This window comes from Tamandua tetradactyla, chromosome 14 (assembly GCF_023851605.1).
Source record: "Tamandua tetradactyla isolate mTamTet1 chromosome 14, mTamTet1.pri, whole genome shotgun sequence".
In the NCBI taxonomy this organism is placed as follows: domain Eukaryota; kingdom Metazoa; phylum Chordata; class Mammalia; order Pilosa; family Myrmecophagidae; genus Tamandua; species Tamandua tetradactyla.
The window spans coordinates 68,449,353-68,462,046 of record NC_135340.1 but is presented as its reverse complement, the minus strand read 5'-3'; the positions used below and the strand labels follow the sequence as shown (position 1 = coordinate 68,462,046).

At 37.2% G+C, this 12,694-nt stretch overlaps 1 long non-coding RNA gene across 1 annotated transcript in view; it reads right to left on the bottom strand.

The window, feature by feature from the left end:
• The window catches only part of LOC143655163 (uncharacterized), a 37,826-nt gene that overhangs the window by 24,260 nt on the left and 872 nt on the right, over positions 1–12,694 (bottom strand). The window contains exon 2 of the long non-coding RNA XR_013162085.1: positions 12,110–12,241. This is a non-coding gene — a long non-coding RNA (uncharacterized LOC143655163). The remainder of the gene's footprint in view (positions 1–12,109; positions 12,242–12,694) is intronic.

Here is a 12,694-nt window from a genome sequence, read left to right as displayed (position 1 = left end):
AAAATATTTAAACTATGTAATTTTTATAGCAAAAATAAGATACCTAGGAATAAATCTAATACGAAGTATCCAAACCATTTCTAGAATAAATTATAATATTTTATTAAGAGACATTAGCTTTTTAGTCTATGCTTCTCTATTCCACTCTTTCTAGTTATCATAAGACTATAACACGTATCATGGACTTCATAGAGATAAATATAAATGACTGCTTTTATCATTTCTATGAAATTATAAGGGCCTAAAACCACATTAACGCTTGAATTTTTGGTTCTGTTGCTGACATGAATTTTAATTTTACATGTAATTTAAATTCTGGAAGATATTACAATTGTTTTGTTCAATCAGTATTCATATAGACTTACCCAAAGATTTATTCTTTCCATTATAGTTCATTTCCTCCAGAATTTCCATTGTTTACCTCTAGGATTGTTTTCTTTCTGCCTAAAGAATTCCCATTAGCATTTTTTTAATTAGCTTTATTGTGATATAATTTGCATACAATAAATTTCAAATATTCCTTTTCATAATGGTGAATAGGCTCAAATTTTTGTTCATCTGAAAAAGATCTTTATTTCACACTTAATTTTAAAGATTATTTTCACTGAATGTAGATTTTACTTTGGCAGTTAGTTTCAGAGCTATAAAAATATCCTTCCATTATTTTCTTGCTTCCACAGTTTCTTTTGAGAAGTCAGCAGAAAAGCCAGTTTTATTGCTGCCTTCTGAAAACAATGCCTCCTTTTCTTCTCTGATAGCTTTTGAGATCTTTAGTTTTGTATTGCTTTTTAGCAATTTAACTAACATTACCTTGGTTTGATTTTGCTTTATTTATATTGTTTGGGGTTGTAGAAATTCTTGAATCTGAGAACTGATGTTTTTCTTCGGTTTTTGAAAAGTTCATGTCTATTTCTAGCTATATCATTTCTACCATATTCTTTCCTCTCATTCTGGGACCTCAATTACATATGTGCTAGACATAGACAATGTGTCATATGTCTCTTGTACTCTTCACTGTTTTTCTATTTTTTTCTGTGTGCTTCAGTCTGGATGTTTTCTATTGATCTAGCTTTTGGTTTCATTAATCCTGTCTTCTGTGTCTAATCTCTTGTTAAACCAATTTTTCCTTAATCTTAAGTACTGTATATTTTGGTTCTAGGATTTCCACTTGATTTTTTAATAGATTCAAATTCCCTGAAGAATTTAACAAATGTTAAAGTAAATTCAGTTTGAAATAGTGGTAAATAAAAAAAATTAAAAAAAAAAGAATTTCCCTATCTTGTCATTTATTTTCTTGACATATAAATCACAGTTATTTTAAAGTCCATGTCTGAATGCTCTACTATATCTATCATCTGTAGATCTATTCTATTACCTTCTTTAGTCTCTTAAATTTGAACCTGACTTCTGGTATGCCTGCTAACTTTTCATTGAATGTCAGGCATGTATAAAAATTATAGAGATAACTTGAGGCTCTGGTTGGTGTTGTCTTTCTTTAGAGAGTATTTTTGCTTTCTGCCTGGGGATAAAATAAGAGCAATTGACCTTAGCCTTTTTTTGAGAATGAGCTTGTTTGAAGTTTGGTTGTTCCCTTTTCTCTGTGTTGGTCTGTTTCCGGCTTACCCTTACTTCAAGGGTGGCGCCGTCTAAGGATTCCTAACTGGAAGTCTGGGATTATTGACAGCACCCCTCCTCACCCACCTGGAGCTCTGGTTTTGCATCCCCAAGCCCATAATACTGAGGAAATGGATGTCAGTTTCCAGCCACGAGCTACGACTTTATTGCTCTGCTTGTTAGCTTTTCAGCCCCACATTCATTACAGATCAACAAATACCTCAAAGAGAAAAATACTATAGATTATCTCACTTTATGGGTTTTTACTCTCTCTGATTTTTTTTTCTTAAGTCCTAGCAGACTTGGAAGCTTTTCAAGTCTTCGAATGAATGTTCTTGGTATTTTGTCCAACTTTTCCAGTTATGTTTAATTGTGTTTTATAATTATGTAAACTATTTACAAAATTCAAAACTCAAATTCCTAAAGCAAGGTGTATTCAAAAATTCCTGTCTTCTATGCCTGTCTACTTATTCGATTCTGTCCCTCCCGTGTTTTAATGAATTGTCTTTCCACTGTTTTCTTAACATAATAAAATACATGTATCTGTTTATAAACCTACCTTTCTTAAATAAATGGTAGCATAATATAAACACATTTCTCCCACCTTGCTTTATTTCACTTACCATTATATCAATGCTTATTTTATTGTAGTATATAATGATATTTTGCATTCCTTTCACAGCTGCTTAGTAATCCTTTGTCAATTTTCCCAATGGTTTGCCTATTTACAGTTTAACTCATTATTTCTCTAAATATTTATCATTTTAATCATTTAATATTATTTCATTTAAACATTTATTATTTCCTGTCTAATTCATTTTAAGGTATGATTTTGGGTCACTGATTTTAGAGGAACCCAAGGTTTAGGGAAATTTAAATGTTAAAGTGGTTCATCACATAAGAATTCCAGTAGACCCCAGTACATTTCCTTTACCAAGGCTGTGAGAACTAGATTTATGAAAGGATCTCACACATCTTTGAAGAGATTTGTAGGGCTGTTCTCTGTGGGACAGAAATGATAGTGGGTTCTGCCATCATGAAAATGCTGCATTGGAGATGATCGGTTTCTGGGTGATGGGGCCATGGGCTAGCCTTTCCTCATCAGAAAATAAGTGTGCAAGGCCAACACAGCCAAAAGAGTAATCAGTTTGATCTATAGGTACCACAATTGGCTAGCTGGGTTCGCTAATCCTAGAACTGGAATAGATAGACTACTAAAGCCTTACTTGGTTGGTACAAGTGAAAAAGCTCTAGGCCTAGTAACAAGACATATGACTTGAAATACCACAATAGTCACCAAGTCCCAAGATTAGAGCAATTCACAGTCCCAAAGCCCCTTAGCTGAGGAGTAGGCTGGGTCCCCTTGAGGAAAGGCCCTATTACACTGCCACCAATTTCTATTATGCATCTTCCCCTCAGTCTTTTCCAAAGGGACCTGTGGTCATTTACCAGATGTGCACTGAGGAAGGGGATTAACTCGACACTGGCTCTGAACTGACATTAATTTCTGGAGCTCCAAAATGCTAGTGTGGTCCACCAGCCAGAGTTGGGACTTAGGAAGGTCAGATGATCATTCGATGGAGTTTGAGCTCCAATCCATCTCACTGTTGAGATAGATGACAGATGATAGATAGATAGATAGATAGACAGACAGACAGATAGATGGGTAATGTATGTGTAGTAGCTAGTTGAATTATCAATTGGTGAATATTGATGAATGCACACATATTTTAAAGCATTCTTTAATACAATAAGAAGAGCATAAACTAAAACAGAAAATACAGTCATAATATGATGATAGGTAACTTTAAACCTAGTCAAGCTTTCATGTTTCCAAACATCTAAATGATCATTTTATATTAGAAAAACCTCCATAAGTGATGCCCTGCATTTTTCACCTCTCCTCCAGACCTCATGGCAATGGGAGGCATGCTGATTGATATGAGCTCCCTTTCAGGGAGTAAAGGGAAAGCCTCAAAAATCACAATTCCAAAGCTTCACCCATATTTCACTGTCATGAAGATACTAAAATATGCCATGGATAGGAAATGAGTTTCTCACTCTTCAGTGGCATCTAATGTGAGAAATGAAACATGTTCTCTCCTCTTTCATAACTGCAGAACTACTGTAACTAACAGTAGTAGTGATTTCCACGGGTAAATCTGATGGTGCATTTATAAAGACCCTGTGCCGGTTTGAAACTATTACGTACCCTCAAAAAGCCATGTTTTAATCCTGATTCAATCTTGAGGGGGAAGCCATTCCTTTTAATCCTGATTCAATGTTGTAGGGCTTTTCATTAGATTATCTCCATGGAGATGTGGCATGCCCACTTGTGGGTGTGACTTGATTAGATGGACATGTGACTCCACCCACTTAGGGTGGGTCTTGATTAGGTTACTAGAGTACTTTAGAAGAGGAAACATTTTGGAGAAACCTCAGATGCAGCACTGGAGAACAGTCGCTTCAGAGCTGACAGAGACATGGATGTTTGGAGATGCTTTGCGTGCCAACAGAGAGCAGATGCCTAGACAGAGGTATAGCCCAGAAGACATCACCTTGTGCTTTTCCATGAGAGATTAAGCAAGCCAGAACATGGAGTTGTGTCCCAGAGGAGCTAAGTGAAGGCCCACAGACACTTAGAGAGGAAATCACTGGCATCAGAAGCTGGAAGCAATGGAACTGGGAACAAGGGCTAGGAGACACCAGCCGCATGCCTTCCCAGAGCAGCCTTCCTTGAGCCAAGGTATCTTTCTCTGGATGCCTTAGTTAGACATATTTATAGCCTTAGAACTATAAACTTTTAACTTATTAAATTCCCATTTAAAAGCCATTCCATTTCTGGTATATTGCCTTCTGGCAGCTTTAGCAAATGAATACAGACCCTGTTTGAAAATTTACTTTCTTTCTTCAAACTTTTCTCTCTACATTTAGGATACCTATATATCTTGATGGGCCCAGGACCATCCCATTTCATCCCTGTACCCTGACATCTCATCCAAGTAAAGGGCCCAACCCACTATCAAAAGGATCCTTGTCTGGAGGATAAATTAAATTATCACCCTACCTATAAATCACAGGGGAGCTCTTACTCATGTGAAATTTCATGATCATTTTTGAAAAAAGGGAAAAAATTTTGGAATCTTTACTATGAGATTAGTAAAACATCAAATGTCCTTTTGGTCAAATAGGATAAGGTGAAATTCTCACTCTTGTCCCCATGCTTTGGAGCCCATAAAATGTGATGCAGGGTGAGAGTCTCACCCAAGTTGTCTATGAGAGTGATTTCTTATGTCAAAAGACAACTTCAACCTTGTGGTAAATTAGAAAAAAACAAATGTTAAAGTGTGTTTGTGCTCTCACTTTTAAACCAGTTTGGCAATAAATTAATCCCATATGTGGCCTTTTAGTAAGTTATCTCCATGTCAGAAGAGTGAGGGCTCTTAAGTGCTTCAGAGGTGCCGGGGTCGATGTTCACAGTCCCCCTTTCCGCTAATCTGTTGTAGGTCTCAAGAGTGACATTACACAGAACCCATCACTGCCTGAGTCACAAACTCTCATATGTCAACATCTGGAGTAGGAGCAGGGAAGTCAGATGCTCTGGATGGCAAAGCAGCCTCCAGGTTCAGACTAGAACACTCATCAGTGAGAACAGTCACGGCATGAGATGGGGACTTTGAAACTGAGATTAGCTAAAACATGGTCATATCAAATGATGCATTTATTCTTAAGTCCATGAGATCTCTTCCTGTTCTTCAAGGTTCAGGTAGAAATAGTACCTCCTCCAAGAAGCCTTCCCTACTTTCTTTTATGCAACTCTGATATTTTGTGCTTCTCTCCTAACTCTTACCCTCTTGCCTTAAATTATGCTTAGCTCCATGCAGGCCTGCTTCTCACTACCAGTAAGCGTAGCACATTGAGGGCCAGGCATGTTCTAATCGTCTTTGAGATCACTTCAGCTCTTAGGACACAGTCTACTGTAAAAGTAAATATTTAATTGATTGAATGAAGTTCTTTTCTGTTGCTTTTCTTTCCTTTAACTTTTCTTTCATTTGTAGGTGCGGGCAGTGTGCTCACAATTCCAGAGTCGGTGCCAAACTGCTATTGAGTTATTTGGAAAGAGTCTCCCAGGTTGAGGACTCAAGCTGCAAGCATGTCTTAAGATAAAGAGCAACTGACCCTAGATTTTCTCTACAGTGTCTTATGGTCTTCCTAATATTATTTATAAGAAGAAAGAGAGTCATTAGAAACTAACAGCCAGTACATTTAAAATATTGCTGTTAAGACATTTGTGCAATTCTTGATTTAGAGCGCGCATGACACATGAGGAGTAAAATGATCAGGCCCTGCTGCATTCATGCCTGGGGCAATTTTTATTCTGTATTTTTTAATATTTTGCTCTATTTTAAAAATTGCGGGGTGTGCAAGGGTCGTTCAGTGGTAGAATGCTCGCATACTACGTGGGAGACCTGGATTTGATTCCTGGCCCCTGCACTCCCCACCCTCAACCCCCCAAAAATCAACAAATGGTGCTGCAAAAACAGGACGGTCACATGGAAAAAGAACAAAATGTGAACCCCACTGCACAGCATACAAAAAAAAAAATTTAATTGTGGTGATTAACATATCACAATAAATAGTAAAATATACAATGTTTAAGTATATAACTGGATGAATTTTTACATATAAAATTAAATATGTAAAATTTAATTAAAAAATTTAGTGAGTGTATGTACACTCATTTAACTATCACCAGAATTGAAATGGAGAATATCTCCATTTCAGAAGGTGTTCTTACTTCAATAATATCAACAATGACCTCCCCTCCTCCTCCAAATAATCCTATTCTTACCCCCATCACTACAGATTGGTTTTGGGTTTTTTGAACTTCATATAAGTGAATTAACAGTACGTAATCTCTTGTGTCTGACCTCGTTTATTTCGCATCATACCTGTGAGATTTATTTATGTTATATCGAGTAGCTCTATTTAATTCTTTCTCACTAGTGTGTAGCAGTTTTTTGAATGAATACGTTAAAGTTTATATCTATTCTATATTTGATGGATATTTGGATTGTTTATACTTTGCGGCTAATATAAATAAAGCTACTATGAACATAGTACAAATATTTTGGTGAAAATATCCACCTCTGAATTCAGGAACATAAGTTTCTGGGTCATGGGTTATGAGCATATCCCATGGGTATTTTATACAATGTTAGTAGACACTACCAAATAGTTTTTCAAAGTAGTTTTGACCAATTTACACTGCCCCAATACGGTATGAGCATTTCATTGTCTTCACCAACTTGCTAATTTGCTAATACTTGTTATGGTCAATTCTCTTTATTTTAGTCACTCTAATGGGTTGTAGGAATCTCATAGTGCTTTCAGTTTGTATTTCCCTATTAAATAATAAGAATGATTCCTTTTCATTTGTAAATTAGCCATCTGATATATTATTGGTGAAATGCCTGCTCAAGAAACAGAATGTAGGGAGGGAGAGGCCAAGAAAAAGGAAAGGGAGGAGAAAAACTGAATTCCCAAAGGGAAGAGGGAGAGAGTTAGGAGTGTTGATCACAGAGCTCGTTGCCCAAATCAAGGAGAAGTAAGCATTTGACTTTTAATTTAACTTGACCTTTGCGAGAACAAACATGCACGACCCTTTTCATGTAAAGCTCCTGAAAATAAAAGGTGATACAACTGCTGTCGCTGTTTCAAAACTAAAAAAGAAAAAAAAATTGAAGAAATATACCTACATCTGAACAGATGGGAGAAGGAGTAAAAACCTTCAAGCAAAACACTGTGGATTAACTTCTCAAAACAGTGGAAGAAGACAGGGACAAATATTGTGCTTGAGAGTTTGATGAGGGCAGAAGAAAATGATTCCCCAGTGAGCCATTCCATTCAAGAGAACAAATTGGAATGAATATGGGATCTTATTGTGCAGTTCTTTTTCTAAACATGCCCTCTCTAACCCAACAATGGCTCTGTCTATGCTAATTAGAAACTCACTGGATGTGATTACTGTCATTTCTGATTGGAGATTTTGACGAGCAAAATCTTTTTGTAGTTACTGAGGGGAAAAAAAACAATCTGTTCTGGGAGAACTATAGGCTTGTTTCCCAAGCTTGAGTTATACAAAATGGAGCCTGTATGTGTTTAGGTATAGGTATGTGTTTTCCCCCTTGTCCAGACCTGCTGCCTCCTTGGGCCCTGACTTCTCATGAGCTCCCTAACCAACCTCTTATGACTAAAACTTCCCCGACATGGCTTGTTTGCCTGTCTGAAGGCAGTGGTGATTCCCTAGGGTTCAACAGTCCCTCTACTGAGAAAACCTTTTTCCCAGGGCTGTGCAACCCTTCTGAGATTATAGGTATTTGCTTTCCCAGTTTCACTTATGAGGAACTTTTATCTCTGAGGAAGTGCTCAAGTTATAATCATTGTTTGTGTTTATTCTCCTTCACAGAAGTATAGAATGTTAGTGCCAGAAGGATCTGATTATTCAGTCTCACCCAAGGCCCTCATTTAGCAAATGAAGAAACCAAGGCCCAGAGAAGTAAAATGAACTGATAGGAATATATGACCAGGAAGCAGCAGGGCTACAACTGGACTCTAGCTCTCCAGGACTCTGCACCTCTGTACCTGCCTACCATATCATGGTTACATAAAGTAATTGCAAATAAAGAAATAGAAATACAAATAAATGTACATAAATAAGCTCAAATTTCACCCACCTCTCCCAACCCTTGCCTCTGACAACTTGTTTGTAGAAAATAATGTGGATTGAAATAATCCTTTTATGGTTTGGACTCTGTTAGGCAAGTCTGAGTAATTGCAACCCAATTCAACAAGGAAAGAAGAATCTCTGAACATTTGCCTCATGTCTGGTTACAGAAGAAAACACTTCAAAACATTCCTTGTATTTTACACAAAATGCAATGGACATTTTTTTTTTTTAGCTATTCCTTAAGTTTGGCTTGAATTTCTAGAAATAAAATGCACTGTCTTTGAATTCTGAATTAAACAAATAATAAAAATTACTGTTCTGAAGGTGAGATCTGAAGTACTCTGAGAAATAAAACGCTTCCTTTCAAATTTTGTGATCATTTTAATTGGGTGGGGAACTCAGCTCCTCTTGGAGATTTTATGCAAACCAGCAAAGTGCATGGAAATAGTTGCCAACAACTTGTTTAGTCATTGTCTACTTACCCTCATATTGAAACTATCAAAGGGGAGAAAAATATCGTTTAGGGAACAAAGTTATTTTAGAAGCCAAAGTGGTTCTTCGATGCTTAGACAAAAGATGTAAGTCTGTGTAATTAGGACCCAGAGACTGATAGAACCGTGCAGGTGACAGGAGAGGTGAGGAAGAGTAAAGAGGAAGAAAGAAATTCACTCTATTGAAACAAAGTTTGATTCATCTGATTATTAAACTTTAATGATTCATGAAGTTTGGTAAGTTTATATGTACGATACACTCCCCCATCCCCAGTCTTTTCTATAATATGACAAATAACAACAGACTGAACGAGGCAAGACAGCATAAGAGGACTCTTTCAACTGAGAAAGCATCGGCTGGTCTGTGATGAGTAACGAGGCTGATAACCCCACAGAGGCAGGATGGACACACTGAGTTCCCTAAGGTCCAGCAATGCTGGGCTCACAAACATAACCACAACCACTAGCTTCTTCCTTTGGTTAGATGTTATTTCTCACAGATGCTCCCAAATAGGTCACATAGCTGTTACATTAGGGCTGTTGACAGGTACTTCTTGGGACTGTTTAAGGAGCTGTTCCCTGGTGAACAGGGCAAATGTCACCTGTAGCAGATCAGGCTAGAGGTTACTATTTCTTTCTCAATTAAATACAGATGGCCCCCCCACTCCAGTTTCATAATGCACCCTGGGTAGTTGGAGAGACCCAAGGCTCTCAAATAAAAGGACAAATAAATATCATTCCTTACTCTTGTGCTAAACTTTGAGTTCATTCATCGAATTTTCTTATCTCTATAAGAAATATGTTGATCAGTCATAAGTATTGTTTCTGTTTTCAAGATTACTGATTGCTACTTTTAAAATAAAGCAACTTCTTTCTCAAACAAATTGCCAAATGAGAGAGACTCAGTTGATTTCTTTTTCCCTTAAGAGTCAGAGAAAATGAGAAAAATTGCTGAGAAGCAAAGATGACTACTATTGTTCCATTCTAAATATTGTTCCTGGCTTCCCTGTGTGTGAAACTGCACTCCTGGAGCTGTAGTCACACTCTCATCACATTTATCTGAGTGGCTGATCCATTAGAGAGAGGCCCTTCTACTCCAATCATTTAAATGGACATATGTGCAGCTTTGTACAGGACAGGCTTTTGATTGCTGCCATGGTTTTTTTCCATTTAAGAATTGAGTCATTGGCATTTTAAATGTGAAACACCATTTCTGTTATGGTATAGCCTGGAGCGCAGGAAAGAACATTAGGTTGGGAAATAGAAGAATTTAAATTCATGATCCATTAACACCATGTGAAAACTGAATATGATTTAAGTACTCTGAGCCTCAGTCCCTTCAGCTGTAATATGTTGATAAAAATATCTTTAGGGGTTAAATATGTATGTGACAATGCTTCTAAAGCCCAATGTTTTATAGAAAGGAGATACTGTTTTTATTTTATTAATACTAATTATTAGTCCTTGTACAAGCAATCTTCCTTGTGATTACAGTCTTTAAGTTCCTGTTTGCATAAAAGGAAACAATGAAGTCCTATGATCAGTGATATTTGGGGAGCCAAATACTCAAGGGCAAGCACTGCAGACGTTGTTCTGCAGTGTTTCAGAAGCCAAACTGGTTTGGCAAACTGGAGAAGATCAAGACAAGGAGAACAGTTGGAAGCCTGTTTTTGATAATCCACGACATCAATAATGGTGGCCTAAAATAGGATAGCGGCAGTGGGGATGGAGAAAAGTAAATGGGATGAAAGATGGACTAGAAGGTGGAATTGATAGAAATTGGTGATTAACTGGATGAGAGTATTGAGGGAAAGGGAAGGAAAGGTATGGTATGTTCTCCCCTGAGATAGGGAGGAGAAGATGTGCAGGGGATGGGATGAGTTTGGTTTTTGACTTGTGTTTGACATGTTGGTGGAACACCCAAATGCTGATTCCATAAGGAAGCTGTGTACATGGGTCTTCAGAAGCTCAGTGGTGAGATCTAACCTGGAGTTCTAAGGAGATTGACACATGTGTAGTAGTTGAAGTCAAGAGGAGAGTATCCAAGGGACCAAACAGAGAAGGGAGTCCAGGACAGACCACTGAGGAACTCTATTGGACAGGTAGATGAAGATAATCCTACCAAGAAACTTAAGATGAATTATCAAAGAGTGAAGAAGAGAACCAAGAAAATGTGCTCTCAGAGAAGGCAAGGAGAAGGAATTTCAAAAGGAAGGCAATAGTCAACATTGTCAAATGCTACATGGAAGACATATAAGAGAAGTTAAGCACGAAATCATGCTTGTACTTTTTAAACTCAGGTTTATTGTAAATGCTCAATTTAATGAGTTTTGATAAAGATACACAGTCATGTAACTACTACCATAGTCCTGCTCTAGAGCAATTCCATGAACTCAAATTCTTCCCTCCACCCCCTTTGCAGTCAATTGCCTCCCTCCTCCTTAAGCCACACCAATGACTGATCTGTTTTCTAGCACTGTACTTGTGCTTATTCTAGAACTTCATATAAATGGAATGATAGTAGTATTTTGTGCCTGGCTTCTTTAACTCGGCGTAATGCTTTTGAGACTCAACTCTGCTGTTGTATGTTTTAGTACTATTTTAAAAATTTCTTAGTACTATTCAGTTGTATGTGTATACTACAATACGATTATCCATTTATCACTGTTTGGCTATTATGAATAAAGCCACTGTATACATTCGTGTGCACATCTTAGTGTGAATATATGCCTTCCTTTCTAATAGGACTGGGATAGCTGATGCATATGGTAATTCTTATGACATGTTTAACTTTATAAGAAACTTCCATCTATTTTCTAAAGAGGCAATACCATTTTTTGCATTCTCACCAGCAGAGTATAAGCATTTCAGCTGCTCCACATTCTCACCAACACTAGCTATTATCAGATTTTTTTTTAAATTAGCCACTCTACTGTTATGTAGTGGTATTGCTTTGATTTTCACTTGCATTTTCCTAATGTCTAATGATGTTAAATGTCTTCTCATATGCTTATTTTCTATCTGTATATCATCTTTGGGCAAGCTCCTATTCAAAATTTTTACCCATCTTTTATTGAGTTGCTTGTCTTCATACTACAGACTTATACAGGTCATTTATGTATTTTGGATCAAGCCCCCTATCAGACACAAGTTTTGAAAATATTGTCATTCACTAGATATCCCTGTTCTTTATTGATGAAAGGCTAATGTTTTGAAAACAGTTTTTTTCATTTTTTTTCAGGTGTAAGGGTAAATTTGGTCCTTGTTACTTTACCTTGGCTAGCAGTGGAAGTGTCCATGCTTCAATTTGGATAATTTTGTTTTTTCTTGCTATGTCTCCAAGTTCAGTAAACGTTTCTTCTTTTGTGTCTCATCTGCTGTTATACTATCTACTTTAGAGTCCCACCTGCTGGAACAAAAGCCATAAAGTGGGTTGGTTTAAACAATGGGAATTTGAGGCTAGAAAAGAAGTCCAAAATTGAGGTATCAACAAGTCAATGCTTTCTCCCAGAAAACTGTGGCATTCTGGGGCTGGATGCCAATAATTCTTGGTCTTTGGCTTTTCTGTCACGTGGCAATGCACATGGCAGTGTCTACTCTTTTCTCTTCCAAGTTCTGCTGATTTCCAGCTTCTGGATGTTCCCCATGGCTTCTCTCTCTGTAACCCTCTCTACCAGGCTTCCAGTAATAGGACTAAGACCCATCCTAATTTAGGTGGGCCACACCTTAACTGAAGCAACCTCATCAAAGCGTCCTATTTACAATGGGTTCATATTCACAGAAATGGATTACCATTAAGAACATGATTTGGGGGGAACATAACTGTAAGCCATAACCATTCAAATATTTTTATTTCCAA